Here is a 16,274-nt window from a genome sequence, read left to right as displayed (position 1 = left end):
GAGCAACAAAAATAAAAGGCACTCCTAAAAATGAAGAACATCGATATCTGTGCAGTAACTGAGACCTGGTTCAAGGCTCCAGAGAGCACCCCTGCAATACCAGGCTACAACTCTTACCACACCTTTCGGCCACCAAATCAGGACCGAAACACTAAAGGTGGAGGAGTGTCCGTATTCACCAAGGATATTCACACCACCAGGCTAGTTGCCCAACACAATGCGTCTGAAATTCTCCAGGTGCAACTAACACTAGGTAAGACTGCAATCCAAATTGTAGCTTGCTACAGATCCCCCACCATGCCCCAAGATTCTCACTACACCTTTCTAAACATACTGGAAAATATTAAGATAGAACCAAACACCCTAATACTGGGTGATTTTAACTACCCTGCCATTAACTGGGAAAACTACTCGTGTACCAACACCTTTGCCCAACGGTTCTTGGAATTCATAAATTCCAATGCCCTGGATCAACTAATCCATAGTCTCACCAGGGGCTCCAATATCCTAGACCTGGTCATTACCAACATGGGAAATCAATGCTCCACAACTATGGTCACCTCCTCATTAGTCAGGTCTGACCATAAGCTAATCACCCTTAACATTCACATCCCACTCCCCAGTAAGGAAACCTCCATAAAAAACTTCTCCAAAGCCAACTTCATGCTACTCACGTCAGAAGTGACAAACTTCATGACACCCATGCAGACGGGAACTGAAAGTTCAACTGCTGAATCCTACACTAAGGCACTGTACGAGCACATCCACTCATGCATGGATTGTGCCATCCCAAATAGAACCAAGATGCTTTCCTCCAAAAAAGGAAGCCGATCTGGTGGTCCCCTGCCATAAACAAACTTTACAACAAAAGGAAGAAACTGTTGCAGAAAAGAAGAAAATCCCAGGATGCAAAAAACTCCCTTACCAGCCTCAGTAAGAAACTGAGATCCCTCATAAAATCCTCCAAACCTAGTTATGAAAATAAAATTGCCAAAGATTCCAAAGACAACCACAAGGCATTCTATAACTATGTCAGGAATCTAAATGGCAATGCTCAGATCTGCTCTGAGTTAAAACAGAATGGCATTAAATATACTGATCCCAAGGATATTGCCAGTATCCTGGCAGATTGATTCAGTGCCAACTTCACCCCGTCTCACCCCCTAAACAGCCCATCTCAATACCGGAAGATTGCCAAATTCCGGTAATAACGGCCACACATGTAAAAACCGCACTTTCCAAAGCTAAGAATACAGCACACATGGGACCAGATGACATCACGGGCTGTGTACTGCATGAACTACAATATGAACTGGCACCTCACTTAAGTGTCATGTTTAATCATAGCCTCACCTCAGGTTTCATGCCCACTGAGTGGCGCAGAGCTACAGTTATCCCACTTCACAAGGGGGGATCCACCTTGGATCCCAGAAACTACTGTCCCATCAGTCTGACGAGCCTTATCTGCAAGGCCATGGAGTGAATTATCATGGAATTTATAAACAAAGACATTGGCAACCTTCAAACGCTGGACCCCACCCAGTTTGGGTTTGTGAATGGCTGATCTTGTCTCCTGAACCTGATTGACTTCTTCTAATAAGTCTCCAGAGATATGGACAAGGGTAAGGTGGTCCACGCAGCCTATCTAGACCTCACCAAGGCCTTTGACACCATCCCCCTCTCTGGAATCATAGATAAGCTTACTAAACTGAGCATTAATCCCTGCATCACCCAATGGATTGCCAACTGGATTACTGACAGAACCAACACTGTAAAAGTAGCCGACTCCAAATCCAGCTCCAGATAGGTGACAAGTGGAGTACTTCAGGGTTCAGTCCTGGGACCGGTCTTGTTTGGCATCTACTTCTCTGAAGAACAGGCCAACACTAAGGGACTCTGGCTAACAAAATTCGCAGATGACTGCAAACTGGGAGCCATTATTGAATCCCCAATTGATGTGGATACTCTACAAAAGGGCCTTACAGAAACAGATGCTTGGTGCCAGAGCCATGGGCTCAAGTTCAATGCCAAGAAATGTAGTTATCCCCTTTGGGAAAAAACATGTACCCATGAATTACCACATAGGTGGCAGTACACTAAACACTGAAAGTGTGATAAGAGACTTAGGGACACAGGTGGACAGTGGTCTCACCTTCGATAAACACAGTGCCACAACAGTCAGGAAATCCTTTTATGTGGCACACCTCATCACTAAGGGCTTTTCATCCAGAAAAAAGTAAGTCATTGTCCCACTGTACTCATCCCTCATTAGACCCATTATAGAATACAACGCCCCATTTGGTATGCACCTCTCAAGACATCTGCAACAACTGGAAAGGCCACAGAAATACCTCACTAAAAGAATCACAGGCCTAAAGCAGATGCCCTGCGCTAACCACCTTAAAAAACTCCAGCTATACTCTGTCGCATATCGTCTACTCAGAGGCGATCTCTGCTTAACATACAAGGCCATGTCAAACCCAGAGCTGTTGGACATGCTACACTTAAAGAAATCCCAATCCCTCAGAGCCACACACTCCAGGGATCTAAACCTTGTCATCACAATAAACAAAACATGCTGATGGGATAGGTTCCTGACCCAGAGACTCCCCAGACTCTGGAATAGACTGCCCATACATGTCAAGCAGAGTGCATCTTTGGCCCTCTTCAAAATAAACCGTGACAATTGGATGGGAGAAAGGAAATTCACCCTGGGGATCACTTCAGTCGCCCTGCTAGACAGGCGTCCAGGGAAGTAAATAGTGTGGGAAGAAATAGCCAGGGAATTGTTATGGTAAGGTTTGTATAGGCCCTAGGGCTGATAGCCTAGTACCAACCTATGAACCTATGAACCTATGATGAACTGGAAATGGTATCTTTAGAAAATACTAGAAGCAAATTACAGAGAAAAAATGGGAATTGTGGGAACAATTTATGCAGACTGTTTTGGAGGAGGAATTAGGTTTAAGGAAAGAGTAATTTAATTGGCTTTGTAATGTATGACTGACAATAACTGTATAGACGATTATATGTGATTTATAATGTTTGCAAATAAAAATATGTCAATATGGTTTGTTTTCATTAAATTAAATGAATGATTGCCTATGCCACAAGTGATAATTCAGTGAAGATGTTTTTGTTAAAAAAATACTGAAGTTTCATTTTTGCTATAAGAACTTCCAGTGAGCAGTCTGGATTTATCTCCTTAAGTACTGACTGATGTGATCTTCCTGCGGTCCACAGAACTTTAACTTTTTTCTCCAATATACACACATCTACAAAAAAAAAACAAAAAAAACATGACCTCCAGCATTCCAAGATGCACAAACATCCAAAAGTCCAACTGTAGATCTATCTGTCATCAGTAAAGGGCAACAGAATGATGACTGAAACAAAAGATAAATCAAGGCATCTCAAAGAGGGAAATAAGAATAAATGATAGAACAGAATGAAAAGTTAATGCAGTCTGAGAATAATTTAAAATGGTCTCTGCAGCAGTAACAAAGCAGCAATAAATCTGGCACCAGTATAAACAATAACGTAGCCACCATGCATAAACATATCAAGAGTGTAAAATGCATTGTGAAGCACAACATTATTAACTGCTATAAGGTAACAGTAATAAATTAACTCAAAGAAGTGAAAGTATTGTTTATTTCTAGTAGCAAGATGGCAGTTTTAAATATTCCATCCAGAATGACAAATACATTATATAGAGTATAAATAACACAATAACTCCATAATAAGATTGTCAGTCAATGGTCAAGTCCAGCAACAAGCACATGAAAGTAATAATAGGACAGCAGGCAGTTCCTCCATTACAAAATTTAGATAAAGACAAAGGAATGAACAAGCTCAGTAATATGAATAAAATTAAGTTTAATACAGATTCCATGCAAAATTTAAATAAGCAGTGTGACTAATACATAAAATACTACAAGTAGTACAAGCAGTGCCTCATAAGCTAGGGCAATAGTGGTCTCCCTGGAGTAACTAAACATACTCATGACAATTAAACAAGGTAATTTTTGGCAGATAAACTCTGATCAAAGTTAGACTAACACTGGTCAGTCTTCCTACTTTTTTAAATAACAAAACAAGCCTTTGAATGCAGGTAAAAAACTTCAGCACTGTCAGACAGACATCAAGCAGAAACAAAGTACCTCTCTGAAGAATTAACTGTTTTAAAAGTGGTTATACAGTTTATTCTGACATATTTTTGTAAGTGTGGCAAAATGAGTTATCTAACAGCTTTTAAAGCTGTGGCTTATTTATGGTTTGATCATTCTGCTTGAATTATAGTTTATTCGGGGGGAATTCAATAAACCCTACACAGTAGCAATGAAATATAGATTCAGTAAGCACCATGTAGAGGTGTGCACCCCCCTGCACAAAGAAGGTAAACACCGTGGCATGCTAATTACAGCATAAGCAGTTTTTATTGCATGTTAATCAACTGATCCAAGAAAAGCTATAAAGCATCTGTTTAGACACTATGCTGTTTTTCTTGCAAATTCCAACATTTTTGAAATACAGCCACGGAAAGAAGTCTACATGTACAGAATGTAAAGGGCTGCTGCTCCTTTAATTCGTTTGTATGTGGTACAGGCTAAGGCCAATGCTGCTGCTGCTAATAGTCCTAGGTCAAGAAGGAGAAAAGTTTTCAGGCCCCATTTAACTTTTCACAACCTACATGATGATTGGAAATTGTAGCAAGTTACAGGGTGGACAGGAACATACTACAGGAACTCTGCGACCTCTGCCATCCTCAACTCAGCCAGAGCCAACCAACAGGAATCCATCCCAATGAAGACAAAGGTATGTGTAGCCCTTAGAATCGTAGCTACATGTGCCTTTCAGAGATGAACAGGGGAGATGCTGGGGGTGTCACAGGCATCAGCATCCAGGATCCTCCACCAATTCCTGAATGCTATGCTCCAACATGCCAGTGACCATATATATTTTCCCTGTATTTCTGAGGACAGGGCCAGAAATATGCAGGGGTTCTACTGTGTAGCACACTACCCTGAAGTGCTGGGTGCCATAGATTGCACAAATGTAGAAATTAAGGCACTACCCCGGAAACAGAGTAGGCTGCACATAAACAGAAAGCGCTACCACTCTATCAACTGCCAAGTCGTGTGTAATGCCAAGGGAATCATCTTGAATGTGTATACTGGCAACCTTGGCAGTTACCATGACTCACATATCTGGCACACCTCCCAACTGTACTAGATTTTAGCTAGGGGAGATATGCCACAGGGTCATGTACTGGGAGATGCAGGCTGTGCAATGGAACTATGGCTGATGACACTCATCAGGAATACACACACCCATGGAAGAACACCATAATGAGACACATGCTCAAACCAGAAATATCATAGAGCTTGTATTTGGGCTGCTGAAGCCATGGTTCTGGTGCCTAGATACATCTGGGGGAGCTCTGCAGTATAATCCACAGACATGTACAGAAATATTCACAGTATGTGCCATGCTACACAACATAATTCTGAGGGAACAGCTTCAGTATGATCAGCAAGGCAAAGGGGCACACATCCCACCATCAATGCCAAGGTCACCACAGCCACAGGCAGATGAAGAGTCAGAGGGGGATCCACCAGTTGCTGTGGGTGTAGGCAGATGTAGGCATGCTCAGTATGCCCTTGCATTGGCTAAGATACAATGTACAGCACATTCATTCCCCACCTAGGGGCTTGAAACCTTCCTCCTTCTCACATACATATAGTAACATTGATGCCAAGCAACTCACACAGCCTTTAACTTCCCATGTATTGGCTGTGTACTGCTTGCATCAGACAGAATCAGCCCTGAACTAAAACTGTGGCAACTGTTGCATTTACAAGGTAAGTCCTGAACCTGGAGTGTATTGTTTAATAATATGAATGTGTGGCATATCCTTGTATTTCATCAGTTGGTATGGTAAGCAAGTAAAAGGTGGGAGATTTGTATAGACATTACCTTAACATGTGACAGCAGAGACTTATTTGACTTATATGTAGCCATTATAAAGTACTAGGCTTCACCCATCAAAGATTCACACAGCCATACATCTCAAAAAGTACTGCTGATCACTGCATGCCCTCAGTTTAACCCGATATGTTTGTACTGAAAAATCATTGAAGAGAGAAGTTTGAAAGAAATGATACACATTACAATTTCTGACTTCAGAACCTTCACAAGATCATTCACTATAAAGTTGGGAAATTGTGATGCTATCATCTGTATTACTTTCCAAGGCCAATATGAGTCAAAGGTACAATTATCAGTTCAACACCACAAATGCAGTATACTAAGTTAGCTTTGCACACTGAACATCAGACACAAAGCTTATGTATCCCTGAATCCATATGATAAAAAAACAAGGATATGGCACAATTATCATGTCTTGCACACGGTGCTGTGTGAGGAGGCAGAAAGCCTAGGCTGACACAAAAGGTCGGTGAGTGTGTGTGAGTAAGAAAGAGAAGCAGGCAGATATTTGGATAAACCAACAAATGGCCAGTGAGACAAAATGAGTAACTATTGTACGTGTGGTCTGTAGGGGTCTTCCATGTAAAACTGGTATGTGAGTGTCTTCATGAACACAGCCAAGCTCTGTGCTGGCTCTATGTCATGGTATGTCAGACAGGTGTGAGCCATGCACGGTAGAGATGGTAGTTCATCATTGTCATCACCAACCATGAAAACTGGCTCTGCCAGGAGTTGCACTGGCAAGTTCACACCCATGGTCAGAGGCACTGCTGCTACCTGAACATGGCTGATGTCTGTTGGATGAGCTCCCATCACGGGGATGCCCAAGACCACAACCCTATGGCCTGCCATGTCTGGGTGTGGACAGAAAACTCACTTATGGAGCAATGGAAGTACTGCCACTATGGCAGCATGATCAGCATGGCCATATTGGCTGATAGCAGATGATGTAGCTGACCTACATCCAAGAGGATGCCATTGCCCTCTCAGCAAACTTTCCTCATCCAATCCATTGAATTGGCAACATGGTGGAGGCAATCATGCAAGTCAGCCTGTGCCACATCTACAACCCTGAGCATTTGTCTAGAACACCTATGGGAACATGCCTGTGCCTCCATGATGGCCCTAAACATATGCTGAGTGACACGGGAAGAGATACCTGCACCAGGTAGAAAAAGTGACAGCAGGTTCCCTCCCAGCATCTCTATCAACCTTCCTGCATGGCACCTCACCCACACTTTGGTTATTGCCAGAATCAGGAGGCAATGAAGCCGCAGTAGCCACACTTCCCTGATCAATGGCCTCGCCCTCCACCTGTCCAGTATCTGAATGCTCACTGAAATGGGTAGGCATAGGCCTACTGGCTGTGTCCATGCAACTGCAAGGGATGGCTGTATGTCAACCTCAGTGTCAGATTCAACCTATGTACCCCCCCGACTGTTCCTCAGTTTGGCCACCATTATCATTAGAGTCTAATGATACACTGACTTCAGGTGGCATAGGGCCCACACTCCCACTGTCATGATCACCTGTAATAAAATGCAACAAACACAGGAAAAAACTAATACTGACACTACTATAGTGCAATATATGTTAACAAACTAACAGTGCTGCCAATATTACAGACAGTACAGCAATGCACACAACAGGCCTGACATCAACAGGGTACACTAAATTGTTTATTTAAATTGCTCAGCAGAACTGACATAAAATGTTTGGCTTACCATCTGCAGATGAGATTCTCCTCTGCAATTCAGGTAGTCCTGGAAGAAGATAAGCATGAGGCAAGGATAACATCATCACAATTAACAGTAACACAGGGGGTAATACATTTACCCCTTTATATGTCCATTAACTATACATTCAACAACAATGTGGCTGACAACTCCAACCTAAGTTAATGACTGTAATAATCTTCAATCCCCCTCCCAAAAAATACATGTGACCCAGAAGTAACTTATTGATTTCAATTGTTTTATTATACAGCAGTTTTCAACTGTTGAGATACCAAAGCCTACTTGGAAGCTCTTCCTGGGATGTGCTTGCTGTCTGAAACTGTTGCTCCGACATCCATGACATGCTGTACTGCACTCTCCTCGGAGCTGTCTGGATCCCTGATATTGGCCAGAAACTCTTCACTGGGTGCTAGTGATAGTTCCATAGCAGGCCCTCACCCTGTAACCATCTGGTCATGGCTCACTGCAGCTGCTCTCCTCTGTGCAGATGCGATCATGTCAGTGTCCCTGTGGCATACCTGCTCATATGTCCTGCTGTGGCCACCAATGGCATTCACATCATCAACTATCTGGCACCATATTTGCATCTGAAGTGCCATATCTTCCCATCCCCTTTCCAGCAGAAAAGCCCCATGTTGCCTAAAGCCATTCACGATCACCTAGTTCTCAGCATCAGTGAAGGGGGGTTCTCTTAGGATTTACACAGTTGGATGACATACTCCTACCTGTCCTAAAACACAACAGAAGGATAATACATGCAAGTATAACATAACTACAAATGAACTGTTTCCAGATAAAACAGAAAAAGTAGCCAATCAGTATTACCCACTGGAGAAACATAAAACAGTCTAGAGATGTGAAATATGGCACAAATAGGATGCAAAACAAGGAGAGTAACAAGTGCAACATATCCTTGTATGTGCCACAACAGTAACTCATCTTTGCTCCCCTCCAAAGAGCAGTGTACCCTTGTTTGTGCCATAAGAGTAACTCTCCTTTACTCCCCCAATAGAGCAGTCTATCCTTGTTTGTGCCATAACAGTAACTTACCTTTGGTCCCCCAAAAAACAGGCAAATGACACATTTTGCTAACAAAACATCTTTGAAATACTAAAAGTGCTATCAAAGAAACTGTCCCTGAAACATTTTTATATATTTATCACTCAGCATTTCATTTTCATGTATTGCCAATCATGTATACCTCTGAAATAGCTTGAAAAACATGCCCATGTCATCAGTACAATTCTAACTAATGCATACAGATAAAAGTGTACCAGCCTTTGCTTCATTTTTTTCTTAAATGCAGTCCAGTATATGTAGTATACAGCTGACAAAATGGAAGCATACCTTCTGAAGTTCAGTATTCCTCTGTACAGATATATCCTGAAGAAATAGCATATGTGCTGTCTTCCCAACATAAACATGGAATCATAGATAGACTTACTAAGCTGGGCATAAATCCCTATGTCACTCGATGGGTTGCCAACTGACTTACTGACAGAACGCAGACTGTAAAAGTAGCTGACTCCAAATCCAGCTCCAGACAGGTGACAATTGGAGTACCTCAGGGTTCAGTCCTGGGACTGCTCTTGTTAGCATCTACTTCTCTGAAGTACAGGCCAACACTAAGGGACTCTGGCTAACAAAGTTTGCAGATGACTGCAAACTGGGAGCCATTACTGAATCCCCAAATTATATGGATATTCTACAAAAGGGCCTTACAGAAACAGATGCTTGGTGCCAGAGTCATGGGCTCAAGCTTAATGCCAAGAAATGTATAGTTATCCCCTTTGGGAAAAAACATGTGCCCATGAATTACCACATAGGTGGCAGTACACTAAACACCGAAAGTGTGATGAGAGACTTAGGGACACAGGTGGGCAGTGGTCTCACCTTCAATAACTACATCATCACAACAGTCAGGAAATCCTTCTATGTGGCACACCTCATCACTAAGGGCTTTTCATCCAGAAAAAAGGAGGTCATTGTCCCCCTGTACTCATCCCTCATTAGACCCATTATAGAGTACAACACCCCATTTGGTATGTACCTCACAGGACATCTGCAACAGCTGGAAAGGCCACAGAAATACCTCACTAAAAGAATCACAGGCTTAAAGCAGATGCCCTACACTGAACGTTTAAAAAATCTCCAGCTATACTCTGTGGCATATCATCTACTCAGAGGTGATCTCTGCTTAACATACAAGGCCATGTCAAACCCTGAGCTGCTGGACATGCTCAACTTAAAGAAATCCCAATCCCTCAAAGCCACATACTTCAGGGTTCTAAACCTTGTCATCACAATGAACAAAACATGCTGGAGGGATAGGTTCCTGACCCAGAGACTCCCCACACTCTGGAATAGACTGCCCATACATGTCAAGCAGAGTGCCTCCTTGGATCTCTTCAAAAGGAACCTTGACAGTTGGATGGGAGATAGGAAATTCACCTTGGGGATCACGTCAGTCACCCTGCTAGACAGGGGTTCAGGGAAGTAAATATTGTGGGAAGAAATACCCAGGGAATTGTTATGGCTAGGCTTGTATAGGCCCTAGGGCCAATAGCCTAGTACCAACCTATGAACCTATGACGTTTCCTCACCATCAGTTTGCCGAGCTACATGGTTGCCTTTTTTATATGATATAGATTCAGGGCTGTTAGCATGGTAAAGATGCAAATAAGATGTGAACTCGTTAGAATTGCTGAATCCCAAATACATGGATCCATGTATGAGATGTAAATATAGTGCAGACACTCCCTCAGTATTTGTGTTTAATGGATTGCAACAGTGAATGATTACTGGTTGAGAGAAGGAAAACACAACAGCAGTGCAGACTGCCTTACTTCCACTGGGTGTGTCTGGTTAGATATACAAATTATTAGATGTAAGGTTTAAAATGTTAGCAAGCCGCACACAATTCACAGATTGTTTTCCTTAACATCCAACCTGACCTTCAATTGTTGGCAACTACATATGATATTATTTCCACTTAATAAATTCACACATTCTAAGGCTAATGATATAGAATGGTTTACACATTGCATGTATCAGATTACTTGTCAGATAACTGAAGAATGACTAATAAACACAGAAATGTAAGACATAGCTGTATAATTGCAAGTAATAATCATAACAGGTTGTGTGATCACTAGGTGTACTACATCCAAAAATAATAAATGTACAAATAATGGTTGAATGGTTTGATATCACTATAGATGCCATTGCAGTTGGTTGTGTGCAGACTGAGTTCATTTCTTTGTTGCAAAGCTGTTTATGTAGCAAAGATGGATAAGGCACCCATCCTGTGTTCTGAAGGGGCATTGAGTGAGAGTTCAAATCCAGAACTATGTACACATATCTCATGTGTCCCATCGTTTTCTTTTGTGTTTGTCATACATTGATTTTCCTCATTTCAACTATTTGCCCCCTTTTTCTCCTTTTCTGTCTTTGTTTGTCTAATTTTTTTAAGGCCAGTATTTGCACAATGTGACAGGTAGTGCAATCATAGGAATGAAGGGAATGAAAGGTGGGTTTAGCTGTGCTTATCTTCTTTGTGCAAAGAGCAGCAGTGCACAACTGGACAAGTAGACCACCCAGGACACAGACAGTACCCAGACAGCCACAATTAGAAGCCAGATGCATTCAATTAATACTATTGAGCATCGCACAAACCTGGTAAGTAGCATTGCACAGGGGTTACCAGCAAGATCTTAAGAATGATTAGTAAAATAGGGAATGTCATGTAACTAGTCCTGTGGCAGCAGGTATAAGTGTAGGGCTGGAGTACAGATGGTCCTGGGTCCTAGTACAGAGTGTGCAACCTTCTTTTTACTGTTGTGGCATTGCAGCTTATAGCAATGAACTGCAACATAGACAAGTGTTATTTCAACCTTCTTGTGGCAACAGGTATATGAGTAGGAATGCCATACACATGGTCCTGTGTTCTAATACAGGATATTCCATGCACTTTTACTGTTGTTCCACTTCCCATTACAATCACTCTCACTTATAACAGTTTAGATAGTGGACCTGAAATTCATTATATGTATGAGGGATGAGACACTATTATTGTGTCAGTTATTTCTTTATTTATCTGATATGTATTATCACATTTATTATCAGACATATGCCTGTGGGTATAATGTGTACAAAATTCCTGTAAGTAAAATGTTGCTATATGGATCTGCATTGCCTTCACATTTGCCAAAGACACATACACAACTGGAACTGCTTGTACATCCAGTAAGCTGGCAATTGCAATAACTGAACTGAATTCCTCACTGCTTGGCACTGCTGTTCTCCACTTATCATTGCACAAACACATTGCTCGGGGATGCACACTCACGAGCAATGCATTTGCATGATGGCAAGCAGAGCACAGCACTAGCAGTAAATGTGATAACTGGAAATGGCGGGAAACATCAGTCTCCATTGCTCTAGATCCATTATTAGGCATGGCATTCATTTGTAGGGAAGGTGCCAGGTTTAGGGAACAGAGGTGGGATGTCAAGAAGTCCAGGATATTCACTGGACTCCTAGTTAAAGACCATGGCCAAGGGCTTCTGCAGGGAGACTACTCTGGCTCCCAGTACAAGTCTGAGGCATGGGCTGTATCCAGTGCCACAGGTATCACACTGGACAGCAATGTAGGCATAATTTCAGTGACCTATGGAAGAAGAAGAAGGATATGCTCAACCACTGGATTGAGCAATTTAGGACTGAGAACATCACACACCTGTGTAAGTATCATCTACAGACAGTACTTGTAAGACTTAGAAAGCTGAATTTAGGCAAGACTGGTATTCATAATAGTCTTCTTTTCTGTTCTGTTTTTTTCCACAGCTGCCAGTGACTACAAGTGCAATATCAGAGCCCACAGGACTAGAATGGTGAAAATCAGGGAATCGTGTAGTATGTATGCAGCAGAAGAGTACTTTTATTGTAGCATTAAAAGTTAAAGACAGCTTTTTTTTGGTATTTTATACAGTTGTATCAAATTGAGCATGAATACACAAATTGTAAACTGTAATATGTATAACTAGAACACACATATGTGCAATACATGCACATTTCAAGGATTACTTGCTTAAATCTGTAGTATACTGTGCATCTGTTTGGAGGTGCACATTTAATGTAGAAGTAAATATGATAGAGTTAAATAATTGTATTCATTGATTTTATGTCACATATGAAGGTACTAATCTTATCGCTTTTTTCTCTCACCCCAACCCTTATGTCTCTTTTTTTATTTTATATTGTTTATTAAAATAACTTTTTTATTTTATTATATTTTTTATGATTATTTTTATTTTTATTTTGTTATGTTACTGCAAAATATTTTTTACTTTATTTTTATTTCATTTTATTATTTTTTTGTTATATTTTTATTTTTATGTGTCATCAAAATGTGCCCATGTCATCCATGTGTACCACATCACTAAATGCTCCACAGCACAGTGGGATAGGCCAGTCCCAATAGATCCACTTGCCCCACCTCCACCAGCTCCAGCACCGATGCACAGCAAGCCTGGGAGCCAACCTGGCAGCACTGCCTCTGCTGCCCCTGCACTATCTGCATCCTCAGGTAGTCCTGCCCCGGAGGCTGGTCTAGTGGTACCCTCCGGGAGCAGTACCAGAGATGATGATTTCATCAACCACACTGAGTTGCCAGGGATGGTGCGCAGCACCTTTGGTGCATGCCTACACAGGCTGGAGAGGCTGATCTCCCTCATTCTGCATAGTACTACAAGGTGGAGAAGGAGACATCAAGCACTCCAGCAACCAGCAGAGTGAGGTGACAGTGATGACTGTTCAGTGGGTGAGGACTTGATTCTCACTATCTCCCAGCTTAACGACCATAGGCTCTGGATGTCCTCACCCTCACTCCAATCAGGGTATCCCCCAACCTTTTCTGTCTATCACCATCCCTGTCTCTTGTCTTGTTTGTCTTGTCTGTCTGCAATTGCTTCCTCACCTACCCAACTTATCTGACCCACATACACCTACTTCCCTTCCCCAACTTTCCTCTCGCTCTGAAATAAAAAAATAAATGGGCACCTGTCCCACAACAAAAATCATCTCAATCATAACTCTCTATTTCACATATGTGTCTTCCTGACACACTTGATATGGTCCAAATGGCTATACAGAATTATTGTGTTGTGGTCACCTCTCTCTCTGGAGGTGGCAATCCAAATTCAGTTAATATTTTGCACATGTATTCAGTTTACACTGTTAACAAAATGGATAGCTATGGTTCTTTCATACCTCCCCCTGCACATTCCTGTCCTGCTTTCCCTGTGTTCTTCCCCTGCTTGCTCCCCATTTCACCACTTTCCTATCTACACCATTTCACCATTTTAATCTGGTCAAAAAATAGAATCATGCACAACACACATAAGTTGCTGCAAAAACAATGGATCCCTTCACTTTTTGGGCTCCATGTTTGTGTGGAGGTGTGCATTGCACACCAATGTGCAGCAATGGTACATGGCAGCAAGCAGCAGTGGATACCTCCATGCAATGCCACTTAACACCACTGGTCTATGCCAACACAAAGCAACACATTTACTGTAAACAATTCATGTCAGGGCAATATCATTCTGTAATTAAAAGTATTTCAAAGTATTAGATACACCCGGATTTGAACCCAGCACAATCTGGCCCCCAAAAGGAATGTATCAATGCATTAACACTTGCTGCCACAGAGGCTGTCAAGCAGCAGGTGTGTTTCATAGACTTAATACTAACTGTCAGACTTTAGCACTGTGGTTTGCATTTGTGCACTGCTTAGCTATGCACAAACATGTATATCTCACATGCTTATACACTTTTCTAAACGTTGCCCAAACTCGCTATCTGCCATGCTATGGAAAACTAAATATTATCTATTACTGCTATTTATTGTCCATTCCTTGTCTATGACATGATTTACATGTGGAAAAATTACAGACTGAAGGCCCTCTCACACATTATGTCACATATTTACAATGCAGCCATGTGTTACCACCCTGCCCCAAGCACTGCAACCCTGGAGTCTCAGTACTTTTTCCACACATATACCAACCACACTACAAAATGTAATAGCAGATGTTGTGGGATATGCAATGCACATCAATCTGGGAACATGCAGAACTACAACTATTGACCTATCTGCCTAAAAAGCCTTATCTGTAAGGCTGAGGAAGGAATCAGCTTGACCATATCCACAGGGACATAGGTGACCTTCAACACACTCGACCCAACACATTTTGTTTTTGTCAAGGGTAGAGCTTGCTTACTGCACCTTGTGGACATCTTTGATACTGGCCCCAAAGACCCTGATGAGGGGTAACAGGACATACCCCTATGTTGAGTTATCCAAAACCTTTGACACTATGCCCCATTCATGTCTCATAGTGAAGATCTCCCACATGGGAAGTAAGCCATACAATAGTAGATGGATAGCCAACTGACTCATCAACGTAACACACACTCTCAATGTTACAGACTGCACCTACACCACTTACCATTAGAATACCACAAGGATCTGTGCTGGGCCCTCAACTGTTTGCAAACTACTTCCCTGAAGCAGAGGCAATGGTAGCTGACCTGTGGTTTACCAAGACTGCAGATGACTGGTAACTGGACACACTCATATAGAGCCCACCAATGGTGATAATATATTGCAGAAGGGACTGACTCACACAAATGATTGGTGTCAAACAGATGGACTGAACCTTAAAGTATACAAATCCTCACTATCCCTTTTGGCCAATGAAGTACCCATGCTAATTAGGATACACATAGCACCCCTCTAAGCTCAAACACAGTGTTGTGAGACTTGAGAACACATGTTGATAGCAATCTACACTTTCATTACTGTGTCCATAGTGGTGACATGCACATTCTTCATTATGCACAGCATACATATGGACATCACATCCAAGACCGGGGTGGTTATACCTCCGCTGTATTCTACCTTATCAGACCAGTAATTGAGTACAATGCTCCCTTCTGTTTGTGGTTCACAAGACACCTGCAGCAATTGCAGAAGACACATGTTTGTGCCTGGGAAAATCGAGGGCCTGCAAATATGACATACATGGAAAGACTGACAGAGTTGTCATTGTACTCCCTATCATGCAAGCTGCTGAGAGGTGACCTATGGGTGGCCTACAGAGTAGTCTCAGACCCTGACCTACTGGAAATGCTCCACACCTGCAAATAAAATGGGACAAGAATAACTTTTCTTACCCTAGTTTGTGACATAAACACAACATGCTGGGGAGACAGATCTATCTTCCAGTGATTTACACTCCTCTGTAATAGGCTCCCACTGCATATGAAGCAGTGCTCCTCAATGACCCTGTCCAAGTGCAACCTTGACTACTGGTTGGGTGATTGTAAAGTCACCTGTAGGGTGGCACCTACATCCCTCATGTACAGTGTCAGTTGGTACTCATCACAAAATTGCATTGCTAACAACAAACATCTAACTCTGCTCAGTAAGGGCACTTGTATTTTTACAGAACTAGGCTTCTGAACACCCTAGGGCCATTAGGC

Source organism: Protopterus annectens, chromosome 4.part0 (assembly GCF_019279795.1).
Source record: "Protopterus annectens isolate FY-2018-M chromosome 4.part0, PAN1.0, whole genome shotgun sequence".
NCBI classification, from domain to species: domain Eukaryota; kingdom Metazoa; phylum Chordata; order Ceratodontiformes; family Protopteridae; genus Protopterus; species Protopterus annectens.
This window is presented reverse-complemented; position numbering follows the sequence as displayed.